The sequence below is a fragment of the Calypte anna genome, chromosome Z (assembly GCF_003957555.1).
Source record: "Calypte anna isolate BGI_N300 chromosome Z, bCalAnn1_v1.p, whole genome shotgun sequence".
NCBI lineage: Eukaryota > Metazoa > Chordata > Aves > Apodiformes > Trochilidae > Calypte > Calypte anna.
In genome coordinates, this window is record NC_044274.1 from 5,247,013 (window position 1) to 5,260,669 (window position 13,657).

The window sequence follows — 13,657 nt, forward strand, 5'->3', positions numbered from 1 at the left end:
GCAGAACTTGTAACTATTACATTACTTTCATTTTTACATACGTAAGGAAAATGCCTTGATACCCACAAGCTGTCAGTTAATGTCACAATGCTCTAACTGGGAGGCTGCAAGAATCACCTACTCCTTAAAATGCTAATGATCTGCCTCAGATGTGTGATCACAGAAGCCCATGAACTGGCCTGATTTGTAGTCATTTAGCATTTTTATCTTAAAAATACCATCTTCTCTATTGTCCTTCTGGATTTGCAGCTTCTTTTGGGTTAGGGAGCTTTTGGTTTGGGTTGGGTTTTTTTGTTTTTTTTTGGATTTTTTTTTTGTCATTGGCTTTGGTTTTTGATTGTTTGGGTTTTGGTTTGGTTTTTTTTTATTTTTTGTTTTATTTTGTTTTGGTTTTTGGTTTCTTTGGTGTTATGCTTTGACATATTTTTTTAAGCTTCCCATGTCTTCACTAGATTAACTGGGTGGAAAAAAAAAAAGAAAAAAGCTCCCCTGTAAACATTTCTAATTCATAAACAAAGTTAAAATCAGGAAAAAAACATCATGGAAAGAACAGAATGGGATTACTGCAGAGACAGAGACATGAAACATCAGATTTATTTAATTTTCAATTTTCAGTGACAAACACTCAGATTCATGTTGGAAGCTACCTGTCTTGCTGTGTCACATAGAGGCAAAAAGATGCACTTGGAATTTCCAGATTCTGCTCCAGGGATTCCAGTTCATTATACAACATCCAGGGTCACGTGTACTCCTGGTATGAGAAGTTTAGTTAAGTGATGGGACTGAGGTTACAGAAAAAAGAAACCATTCCCACCCACTTCCTTCAGACCCTCCTACCCCAGAAATAAATCCCTTAGTAAATATGAAATACCTGGTTGTTGGCTAGGTGCTGAGCAGCACAGATCCACTTTCAGGAACTAAATGAAAATTACAGGTACAAGCCTCAGCACATTTGCAACTCAGATTAAGCTCAGTGTTTAGACCTCTACTTGGTGAAGGTGACAAGTCAAGTAAAGCATTGACTTGCTTCTCAGTAAAAGACAATAATAACTAAATCAATAATCGTGTTCTAGGATGCTGCTAGGGGAGTTTGAAAGGCCTTGCCTGCATCATCCTTCAGATGAGTTGTACTTACTAAGCACAACACACATTTTGGTTGTTGTACCTGTCAGAACTTTTATTTCATAGAAAGGTTGTTGCAGTTGACATTTTATCTTTAAATCCAAAATAACAAAAAACAACTAAACCAAACAAAAATTATTCTGTACAAAAGGCTAATATGATTTTGAGATGGATATCTTTTCCTTTTCCCAGTGTCTAACTTAACTGGTCTAAGTGACCAATATCTCATTCACTCTGTTCCAGTGATTTTTTTATTAGTATTTATTTTTAAAAATAATTATTATTTTTTTCTTCATGGCCATGCAGCTGCAGAAAAAATAAGACCTGAAGTTTCAAAGTCTTTCTATCCCTGAACTTTTGTTTGAGATTCAGCACATGCTGTCCCCTGGATTTCCTGGGGCAAGTAATCGAGCATCCAGTGTAATTCACCTTTATTGTTAGGAAAAGAGGTGATAAAAGAATGTAGTCTATTCCTTAGGATTTTATGGTGTCATTTCAGTGAAGTTAGATGTTAACTACTTGCATGAAATACTTTTTAATGGAACACACTTTTGCCAGATGGGAGAAAATATGCTGCTTGCTCCTATTTTATATTTTTGTGTTTCCCTCAGGCTTCATCTATATTACAGCCATAATCTGATCCCCAAACCCAATCAGACCAAGGCTGCCATCCTGCCCCGTTGCAGAGTGGTAAAAGTGTTCAAGGTAAAGGGGTCTAACCACATTTCTGAAGCAAGGTATAGTGTTAGAGGGTACCTTAATAACCTTGTCTGTTCAAAGAGTTAGCAAGATCTAAAGGAACTGGTTAGCACCTCATCAGTCCTCCGGATTCAGTCACGTTGAACCATGTTTTCTAGCTGAGGCTGGTTGTATTTTGATCCAGGTTTTAGGTTCACATCTCTCAGTGTGCAGCTGTGTGAGCAATCATACTCAAGTGAGCACTGTTCCTGGTGATAATTAATTCTGCAGGGTCAAGGGCTCAGCAAAAAATAGTGGTCCTTGTCACTTTTTCCCCTTCATAGGAGACAAGCTGGGGCTGTGATGTGAACCCATAAAACCCAAGAACAGCTCCAAGATTTAACAGTAGTGGTGTCCATGTGATTTTTCCCTCAAAATAGGAGAAGCACCTGAAGCCATGCAGGTCTCTGCCCCTGGCTGATTTATGGATCTAGGATAGGGGGAAGATTTCATGAGTGGGTCATGTACTTATTATTGCATTTTCCTCCCATTTTTAGTTTGTGGATTGCTGTGACATCAAGACTATGGTTGCAAAGACTTAGCCTAGGGTTTGCCTATTTGTAGTTATGAGCATCCACTGCTTCCTGCAGTTAAATCTGCAGAAATAGGTGCCAAGTGCTTAGCAGTACGAGCCCTAAAAGGATTTTATCTTCCTTAGCTTTTCATTGCCCAAGGCAACAAAGTTGCCTAGAAATAGTTAATGGTGCTCTTTGCAAAGTCTTATTTTCCTTTAAAGGGTCATCGTTATCTCGATTTTAAGGCTGAACCGAGATTTAAATTTAACTTCACATTATTGAGATGCAAATCACCCTGGTCTCATAAGTACTATATGTCTAAACCATATTTTTCATCATTAAACTCTCTCTTTTTTTTTAAGTGTTTCCCTTTAAGTACATTTCTCCATTAAACTAAATATATGTTTAATTTTTTTCTCCTCCAAAGGCAAGGTCCTTTCAACTCATGCCAGTGTTATTATTTCTCAAAACGAGTTTCATCTCAATCCATAAACATTTTATGCCAAGAATAATGTCGTTTTAAAGACAATAAGTGCCTATTTCTGCCTGAGGCCATCGGAAGCCCCGCAAAGGAAGCAGTAGGAATTAAAGACACTTAATCATATTTCCCCATTTTAACTGTTATTTTTTTGCACTCTGAAGCGGTTTTTCTATCCTTGCTGAGTCCTATTGAATGCCATAAATCTTAATTAAAGATGTAATTTTTTTCTTCATGAAATCTGAGCTGGAAAGAACATTTCTTATTTTTAAGACTAGCACTATGTGCAGGCTCATAAAACAAACAAGACTTTTACATTCACAGGGCTTCAAAACCAGTTATTGCTGCCATCATGTTGAATTGGTTCCATAATTATTATTATTGTTGGGTTTGGTGTTTTTATGATTATTATTAGTGCCTGAGCTTTGCATTTTCTATGCACAAGGCATCATGGAGAAAATAGTGACTTACTCAGTGTGCATATTTGTATGGAAAAAATGAGGAAGGCTTATAGAAAGATGCCCATCAGCACAGAGATTTGTTTATATTCCTTATAAGGTGGTGTAGTTCTTTTCTTTTTCTTTTTTCTTCTTTCTTATTTTTTTTCTTTTTCTTTTTCTTTTTTTTTTTTTTTTTTTTTTTTTTTTTTTTTTTTTTTTTTTTTATTTGGTGCAAGAGCTTTTTCAGTTAGGAAGACTTAAATAGCAGAACTTGTTTGGTGTAAACTTATAACAGCTCACTGAAGCTAAGAGAAATACTCTGCTTTGTACTGGAAGAAATGCAACCTCTGATAATGTAATTCTCCAGCTGTTCCACATACTTTTCCTACTGAGGGGAGGCAGATGAGTGAAGTTCTGCTGTCTTATGAATATGACTGGGAAGAAATAGGTACTCCATACCTCTCAAGATGAGACTGTATATGTAGTAACTCCCTGTGGCTGAAATAGAAAGCAGTGCAGAGAGGTTTTGGTCTGAAACCCATGGAACTGAATGGTAAGATTTGTGTTGGCTCTCAGTATCAATCTGTATTTGCTCTCTTTTAATGGCAGCCACTGGAAGTAAATCATTTGACAGTCTCATTCTGAGTACTAAGGCATTTTTACAACCTGCTTCAAAGTCACGGAAAATCAACAAGAATTTTCCCAGTAACTTCACTGCCTTTTTTTGATTAAGGTTCTTACAGACTAATTGAGACAGATACCATCTTAATGAATTTGCATTGCAAGGAGGACAGTAGAAAGCACTGACTACTAAGTTATGATGGCTTTCTAAGCACATCTCACCACAGAAACAGCCATTAAAAAGAAAACCATTACATTTAACAAATTACTGAGCACTCCTTGTTCAGAGGAAGTGGCAGTAGAGGCACACCCATAAAGTTAGTCCATGTATCTACATCTCCCCAGCCTGACAGAAGCTGAAGAAACCCATTGATTTTCCTTGGAATAACGTCAGACTTCATGTTAAGGTTAGAGATGTGTTTACATACTAATGCATTTGTGGTCTTGCTGGTTGGTAATGAAAAGCCCATTTAAGTTTGGTCCTCGTATCTGGACTTTTTCCGATTAAACTATGTCTCTGTTTTTCGGAAAGTAAGGAAAAAAACCTGGAAGTATGACACACCAAGGAGCAAGCTAGTGGTTAAAGCTCTGAGCTAGAATTCAAATACGAGGTTCTTCCATCATTAAGCACATGAATAATGTTGCTCCTGTGTGTAATGCTGCTAAGTCAACAGTGAAATATTCATATGAACAGACTTACCTATGGCTAAGTCCTTGTGGGAGTGCAACCTCATGCTCTCACCTTCTGCTTCAAGGTCACTGTGTTTCCACAGTTGCCAGGCCAACCAATGAGGCACCAGTGGTTTTTATTAGTTACTGTTCCTTAACATAACATAACCTTCCTCCATGAAGTCTGAATCTAAAGGCCATTGATTTACTAGCTGTGAAGTGATGTTTCCTTGCTGGCATCTAATAGTTTATTTAAAACACAGTTCGGCCAAGAAAATCTCTCATTATTTTAGATTCACATCTCTGCTTTCACAGACATTCTGGAGGACAGCATAAAGGAGAAGAGAAAATATATCCCATCACTGACTAAGCAAGAATACCAGTCATAACTTTTACTTTTCATAGGTTTCATACATGTATATATAATATCTCACTTCTACATGAGTACTGAATCTGGGAGAAAAGCAGGAAGCGCATACTCTGTGTAAGAAATCAGTTCCTGTATTTGGTAGTTTCAATTTTATACATGATCACAATGATGTTGTTGAAGCTATTCTGAAGCTTCTTGGTGGAGAATCATAATTTTCATGCTTGCTATTTTTTATAAAGGACAAAAGGGCTATAATAGGGGGGGAGGAACCAATTGGTAGCGTTTTTTCTCAAGGGAGAATAATATGGGGGGAAGATTCATAAAAGAGAGATGAAACTTTCTTCTGAGGACTCCTTGGTAAGTACTAGCAGAAGGAAAGACAGAAAGCATTCTTGGGTAATGCATGGCAGGGAGAAAGAATGGTTCCAAGTGGGATCACTTGATGGGGGGAGCTGGTTTGAGCACAGGTTAAATCTTCACAAAGTAGTTTTCACAAACTTTATAAATCCAAAAATCCAGATCATAAAATCTATGTGGACAACCCCAGTATTTAATTTCTTTAAAAAATAAATATCCAGGGAACATCTGATGCATCATTGCTTCAACAGCCTCTTACTCCTTAGGAAGACGGTTTGATACTGAATGCGAGGTAATTTTTTTTTCCTTATGTTCCTGGGACTTTGCTTCTGTGTGAGCTTACAAGAATTTTAGAAGTCATTTTGCAAGCCCTGTTCTGAAATCTTCCAGACACTCAGCAGTCCATACACTAAAAACACAGGGCAGGAAGACTTCTCCAGTTTCCAGTCAGGTTTATTTGCTGTAAAACTGTGTTTTGGAAGCTCTGGGGTGTACAAGTCATTTAATGCAGATGAGCAGGGAACTGACATAGGTAATTTTGGGTTATTTGAGTTTAATTTAATTTTTTAGTTCATGACATATCTTGTTGAAAGCTTTTTAACTGTGTTTTTGATTGACTGTTATGACACTTTTTTTTTAAAAAAAGGTGATGAAAAGGACCCCTCAAAATCATCAGATTAACAAAACCTCCTTCCACTACCTCTGACGAAGGTCAATGAAATTTCCTTATGTTTTTCAGACTTTTGCTGTGCTGTTGTTTTAACAGCCATGCACTCAAACACACACATATCCAGGTACACACACCTACATATGTACATGTATACAGAAGCACATAAATATCTCTACATTTTCTTGTTCAAAGTTCTAAAGTTAAGTGGTGTATATGGAGGACAAGTAGTCTCAAAGCTATGTTTTGAGATGAGCTTAAAGATGGCTTTTTCGTGTGTACATTTTGTGTACACCTCACAGGCTGAAAGTGTAAATACAGCGTCTGGACTAGTATGGTACTGTACTTTATTCCAAGCCACTGATGCAGTAATCCTGTTGACACCAGATGGCTGCTTGATATCTGCAGAATTGTCAAATATTTCTGATGAGTGTCTGCAACTGATGAAGTTAGTTCTTCTCCTGGCAGTCTGGTGAGGAAATCAGTGGGATTTTTCGTTTTTCTTTTTCTACTCTTTCAGTAAAGTTTCTGTTCCTTGCAGTTATGAATCTGGTACTGCTAACAAAACCTGAGTATTACTATTTTCAACAGGTTTTAGAATATGCCTCAAAACTGAGATACTAGTACCTGTCTGGGTGGAGAACCTTAACTTACAGAAGTTTACTCAGTTTATTCTGTCTTGGTAGGAATTTTATATAGGGTACAGTATCAAGTTATTTACTAAATTCACTAAGCACTTAAGAAAAATATACTGTCATTCAAGGACAGCATCATACCTGAAAACATGATCTAGACTCTACTAGGTATTAGAATTAGTTATTACAATACAAAATCTCCTCTCTGTTTTGACCTCAAAAGAAGATGAATATACAGTGCTAGACTTGGATCTGCTGTGGTTTGAATTAAAAAAGCAGAATCTCAAAACTCATCAGACTTGACAGATGCTGGGATTCAGATCTGCTCTGGTAGCTGAAGTTTATGGCTCAGGTCCATTATGTTAACTTTATAATAACATTATGTTAACTTTAAAAAAAGACTTCCCAGAAACCTTATAGGCAAATTATAGCAAATAATTATCAGTTCCTTGCTCAGTCTTTTTTCCAGTGGATCTAAATAGTGTAAGTAGTCTAATTACATGATTATTTATGCAATAATATCTTTGTCAAAGTTAATGTTTTATTAAAGAAACAACTGTTTTCTGATAATTAAATAATCTTTTACTAAATTTATGCATTCATACTGAGAAATGACTGCTTTGCCTTAAGTGGGAACAGACAGATTTTTACAAGCCTGCGAGCTGTTTGTCTGTACTTCTGAACATAAGAAGCTCAGCCTCTAAATGAACCAAAGGCCACCTCTACCTCCTGGTGAAGGCAGTGGAGAGAGTTGTTGACATCAGTGAGAAGGGGATCACGCTGCACCGCTGGGGAGGTGAACAGTCCCCAGCTGCACAAACAGACAACCATGTTTGTACATGTACCAGAAATGAATCTGATTTTCTGAGTCAGGTCCAGAAATATGCTGTGCATCTGACAATCTAGACTGCTTAAAAAAAAAATCATCTATATATACCTATAGGAGTCAACTTGAGAGGGCTAAATTGTGTAGAAAAGGTCTCAATTCCAACAAAAATATATGCTAATCATTCATGATTTCACCCTTTTAATTATCATATTCCTACCACCTGCTCTTTTAGGTCTCAGTCAATTTCTTAACCAAATAATGCCTTCTGGAAAATGCTATTTCATATCAGGTGAAAAAGTGTTCCGGGGGTTGGGTTATCCAGACATTTTGAGCAGGTAGAGGTTAAATTGTTGCTGTCATGTAAAAATTTTCATTTCAAGAAGATAAAAATATTTTCTTCTTTGACATTTTTTCCTAAGTAGATTTTCAACTACTTCTGTGAAATGTAATGCAAGTAGTATTTCAGCCAGTGTATATGCAATATGTATACATATATATTTCATTCTTACCTTCTGTAAGTAAAAAGCACCGTTATTTATTTCATCCTAAAGTAATGATTTTGTGTTTCCAACTAAAATATTTCAAAGTCTTTTTCATTTTACTGTGATTCAGAAAGGAGAAAAGAAAGAGATTTTTACAATATTAGGGTTAAATGCTCTCTTAAATGCTCTTCCACTCACAGTGCTTCACCTGCTCATTGATGTCCATGATGGGACCGTCATGCAGAACCCTGGAACTGGAGAAGTGATCTGGATGGAGGGCAGCAACCTCTCTTCCTCCTGATCCTGCTGCCTGACTTTGCACCATTAGACCCAGTTAATGTGCAGGAACTAGTTTATTAATCCCATATAAGACCTATCTGGAGAGTTTAAACCAGGCTGTGGCCTCTGGCAACTGAAGAGAAAAAAGTGGAACTCAAGCCATGTGTAACACTGCTGCCTGTCATTAACCAACATCATCTCTCTCCAGAGCACTCTGATACCACACACCATGCCTCTGGGGACTGCAGATGTGACAGGAACTGTTGCATTGGGTTTATTTCCCATCTGCAGGAACTGTGACATTTATCTGTTTTTTGTAACAGTCAAGAACACAGTAAGCTGCATGGACCCTCCCTTCTGGTTTGTGAGGGTGCAAGAATGTTAGGTGAATTCCACTCATCCAGTTAGGGTGATGCTCAGGACAGCTTTGAGTAAGGTGAGCAAACGTGGATGAAAGAGTGTGGCTTGTGGTGTTCCCCTATGAGAGTTGATGTTTCAACCCTGTGCAAAGGAGCAGCTCAGCTTTGAAGCTATTCAGACATAGAGGTGGGGGAAGTGGTGAACACAGGAACTTTTACTATGTATTTTTTTCAAGGTGAGATGACTGCATAGACCACAGAACACTCAGGTGTTAGCCTACTAGCAGTAACCATTCTAGTCACCCAGAGTTGCACAATCCATTTTGAAGGCAATAAAGCCTTACATTCCTGACAGGAAATTGTCACAGATGTAATTATACATACAGTATAGTTAAATTCCTGTGCAATATGTATTACCACCCATCAGTTACAATAATCCTTGTACAGATACAATCTGTTCCCTGATAAAATGCAGAGGTTTGTAACACTCTATACATTGCTTTCACAGAGAAAGCCCTGCCTGTGACTCAAGGCCCTTTATCCACTTTAATTGTTATTACTTGTAGCTGCATGGTACCTGGGGGATAATTATTATCATATTGTATGCTCTGAAAGGGCAGAAGCTGTTCAGGCAGCTGAATTGGTAAAATGAGAACTAATGATCTGGATGTGGATGGATGGGGGATGGGGAATGAATACTAGATGGAGTAGAGCTTGTCCACTCCTACACCAGTTCACTTACTGATTGAAAGGCCACCTGTGAATTGAACCACAATATAATTCAGCCTGGAAGGGACTGCTAAGGGTCATCTATGCCATCTTTTCCTGTTGCATGGGGTTAGCCCATCCCAGATACTGGACTCAGCTTTGGGAATTTACTGCCAGCCCATTTTTCCAGGCTATTAAAGTCATTCTGCATAAGAGTCTTGTACAACAGCGTATCAGGTTCTTAGTCCAACTCATTATCATTTACCAGCTTGCAGGAGGGACAGCAGCTCAAATCCTTTGTCTTTATTCAACAAAGAAGTTGTTGACCAGTGTTGTCCCCAGTAGCAGTCCTGAGTCATACCACTGGAAGTTGGCCACAGCTTGGAATTTTATACCACTGACCACCACTCTGTAAGCCTGGCGATTCAGCTTATCTTCCACATTCACCATAGAATATTTATTCAGTTTATATCTTTGCAATTTGGATACAAGTATATTCTAGGAGACTGTGTGAAAAGTCAAGGTGTACAACCCCTGCTTGCTCACCTCTTTCCCCTAGAGACATCATTCAGGTCTCAACCACAAAATATATTAATTTTGTAGAACATGCTGATGCACAGATGACTGGATTTATCACTGATTTCTAGGGTTACAATGGAGGATATTGAGACAGTAGATATGTTTTTCTCAAGAGCTTTGAATAGTTTGTGTCTTTCACAGGTGTAAGGACTATTTTGTACATGTTGGTCAGACTAGGTACAATGCATACGTTTGTGTAAGAGGGCTGGATACCAGCAGCACACTGATTTGTTTCTGTGTGCAAGGCACCATTCTAATTACCTTTAGTTTACTCTCTTTTTGGGCATCCTATCCATTATTTGAAATAATGCTTTAGTGTGTCAGCCTACTACACTGACATGGGTCAAGATTCCCAACCAAAAATATTGCCTCAGTTTAACTAAATCCAGGACTTACCACATGTTTTAGTTAAAGAAAAGCAGCTCAGCATTTAGATCATCTTTCTTCTTTCAGCTGCTGCCCCTTGCCTGGCTTGTAAATTAAGAGCTCTTCTAACCATTGATTTTCCTCCCCAGTACTAGGATCCCAAGGGGACACATCTTGCTGAGTTTATTCTTGAGGAGGCCTATTCCACTGCTGCACAAAGCTGGTGTTGTCAGGAAGATTTAGCTCCAAATGATAAAACATTTTTCATTGTGAATTCTTCTCATCATAAGGAGCTTACAAATCCTAAATCACAGTGGGGCCACCACTTCTTTTGCTCTCAGTGCACAACCGTAACTCTTCTACCTTAACTATCAGAGGAATGTTGTCTATGCCTCTTATCATGCCTAGGTCAGAGGTGAATATCTGAGCTTCTAGGTCATGGTGATACGAAGTGCTGTGAAATATGGTAATAGTCTTTCAGGAATGTCTGAGGCCACTCTGTAAATGTATAAGCAAGTCCTTCAGACTTTGTGTTTTCTCTTCCACTGCAGATGTGATGCTACCTTCTAAAAGGAGGTTAAAATCCTCCTGAAAGAAACTTCTGTGTTTGGGGTGGTGAGGGGAAAAAGGACGGATTTTAGCTGTTGATAGTAGTGGGGAACAGCTGGGAGGTGAGTTTGCATAGCTATCTCTGCTGCAGTTGATAGTCTGCAGTTGAGCCTTGCAGGCTTGATGCAGGTCACTAATGTAAATAGACCCTGATTACTCCTGGAGTCATTCAGTAACCTTTCAGCACTCCTTCTCCTTAAAATAAAGAGCCCTTTGTTCATGGGGAGAAAAATTAAAACAAGGATCTCATCCATGAGCTAAAATCTTCTTCTAATTATCAATTACCCTTCCATGAGATAAGTTTTTGTTGTTGTTTTTTTTTGTTTTTTTTTTTTTTTTCCTGCTGGACTTCTGGCTTCCAGTCTAGTCCCTACTACATTTCCTTAAATACAAAAAAAAAAACCCAAAACAACGCAGGGAAGTGAAGTGCAAGCAGTGTAAATAACCACCCCTAGCCTCCACAAGAAAGTGTGTCTTTGGGGGGTGTTTTCAGTCTTTCTGGAGCATGGATAAATCTTGTGTGTGGAGCACCAAGGTAAATGACAATACAGTGCAGAGGAGCTTTCCTGGCAGGTAGCTGGGGAAGGCTGAAGGAGCAGATGAATAAAGTGCTTTTTATTCTGCAGAGCATGGGGAGCAGTATGCGTGCATGGTAATTAGAGAAAGGCCAGCCACTGCCGTTGTGTTCTGAACCCATAATAATTATAATAGAAATACAAAACACCGTGAGATGGAGCATGATTTCCTATTGCCAGGCGAGCACTGAGGCTGTGCTTGCCTCTGGCTGCAGAGACCAGGAGGCACAAATGAGGCTTTTCCTCTGTGGATTTAGGTAATAGGCAAAATGTAAAAAGAACCTAATGCTGTAGACAGCTTTGCTGAAGCACATCCAGCTTGCTCCCTCAAAAATCTTTTGTATTTCCCTAACCCCAAAACAAATTAAAATAAAGGCGTGCATTGTGGTGGTGTAACAAATTTGCTGCAATAATACCGTGACACAAAATTTAATATTCACTCAGCAGCAAATGGGAGCCCCTTCATTATGCTCTGCTCAAAGCCCTTTTGGTCTCTCTCTTCTCCTTTCCCCTCTTGCTCCCCTTCTCTCACTGTATCTGACCCCTCCTCTCCAGAATCCTTAACATCCAGAAACTTGTTCTCTAATTACTGCTGTTATGATTTGCAATCTGTCCAGTGGTGCTAGGAAGTGAAATGCAGCCTTTTCAAGTGTGGAGGAGTCAATCTGGCTCCAGACAAAACAGAGAGAAAAACCTCTGCAGCTAATTCAGAGGTTTGGTGATGACAAGCCCTATCAAGCATAGATGGTCTGCTGTTGAGTGTGCAGCAAAATCTGGGGGGCACCCTGTTAGAAGGGAGAATTTATTTTATTTTATTTTATTTTATTTTATTTTATTTTATTTTATTTTACAGTTCTTTTTTAACCTCTACTTATTTGATCACACCCACCAAGCAAAGAAAAAAATAGGAAGGGGAAGGGAATGGGGACTTGTCCCTGGACAATATTAAAGTCTGTTTTCAATCAAAATGATTTTTTTTTTCTTTCCCCAAGGTCAGTGCTCCTCCTGCTCTCCAAGCCCTGCTTCCTCCTCCCCTTTTCTGAGCTCTACCGCCAAGTTATTTTTTTAAGGGTTGTGACAAGAGACTTTGCAGACTTCAGATCTTTGATGTCATAAAGTGCAATAAGATATATGAGAAATATGAGGACAAGGAAAATATAAAGGTCTCAGGCCTGGCTGCTTTTGTAACATTTTCCACTGAATGCTAATTCTAACACTTACAACAATAATATTAAATAATACAGCAATAAACCAGAATAATAACAAAATGTTAGAGATTTAGAGCAATATGAAGAAAAAATAGATTATAGAGTAATTGAATAGCAAAGAAAATGTGGGAATTAATCCAAGTTTTCATTTAAATTTCTGACAGAATCTGAAAAGAACAGCTTTTAAGACCAAAACCAGACCTTAAACTATATGCTTCTTCAACCTCCTGTCTAACAAATCTTGAAAATATCATCCATCTTTTTCAAAGGTTAAGAAATAGTAATTTAATTTCTCATTTCTAATCATTATGTTTTAAAAAATGGGGGAGGGAGGAATGAAAAGACACAAAAGAGTTGATGTAATTTTTCCCCAGTGCTAGAATTTACAGCTGTAAAATTTGGATTCTTTGGATCCCCCCCATATTTGTCCAGCTACTATAATAGAAGCAACAACCTGCTCCTTACCATGCAGTCCCAAAAAGTTATACCTGGGAAGATCTATTGCATGTAATTTGCAGGAAATCAACCTCAGACCCTTATCCTAATCCAAGCAATTTGGGAACTTGTGGATAGGCTCTCATTCTGTACCTGACATCAATGGAAACACACCTGAATCCTACCTCTTGCTTGAAAGCGTTCACCAGCCCCGCAGGGCAGAAAAGTTGTGGATATCAAAGACACTATGGATGGATGACCCCAAATCTACTTCTGTAAAGAGCAGGTGAAATAATGTGCAAAAACCCAAAAACATGGCTGTGAATCTCTCCACATACTGTGTGTGTGTAACTGTAAATTAAGATTTCTGTTTTCCTTATGCTAATAATGTCAAACCAACTGTATGAGGGTGGGAATCGTATGTGTTCCCATCCTAATTGATGCCACTCGAGTTGCTATCACTGACATGTTGAGGGGTGCTCTAGACTAAACAAGAACTTCCTTGGATATTGAAGGAGTTATGGCAAAAGTGGTGGATATATTTCATGTTTAACTAGGCTATTCCACTGGTCTATATAGCCTACTAATGTGTCTTTTCTTCAGTTGTGACTGTGGG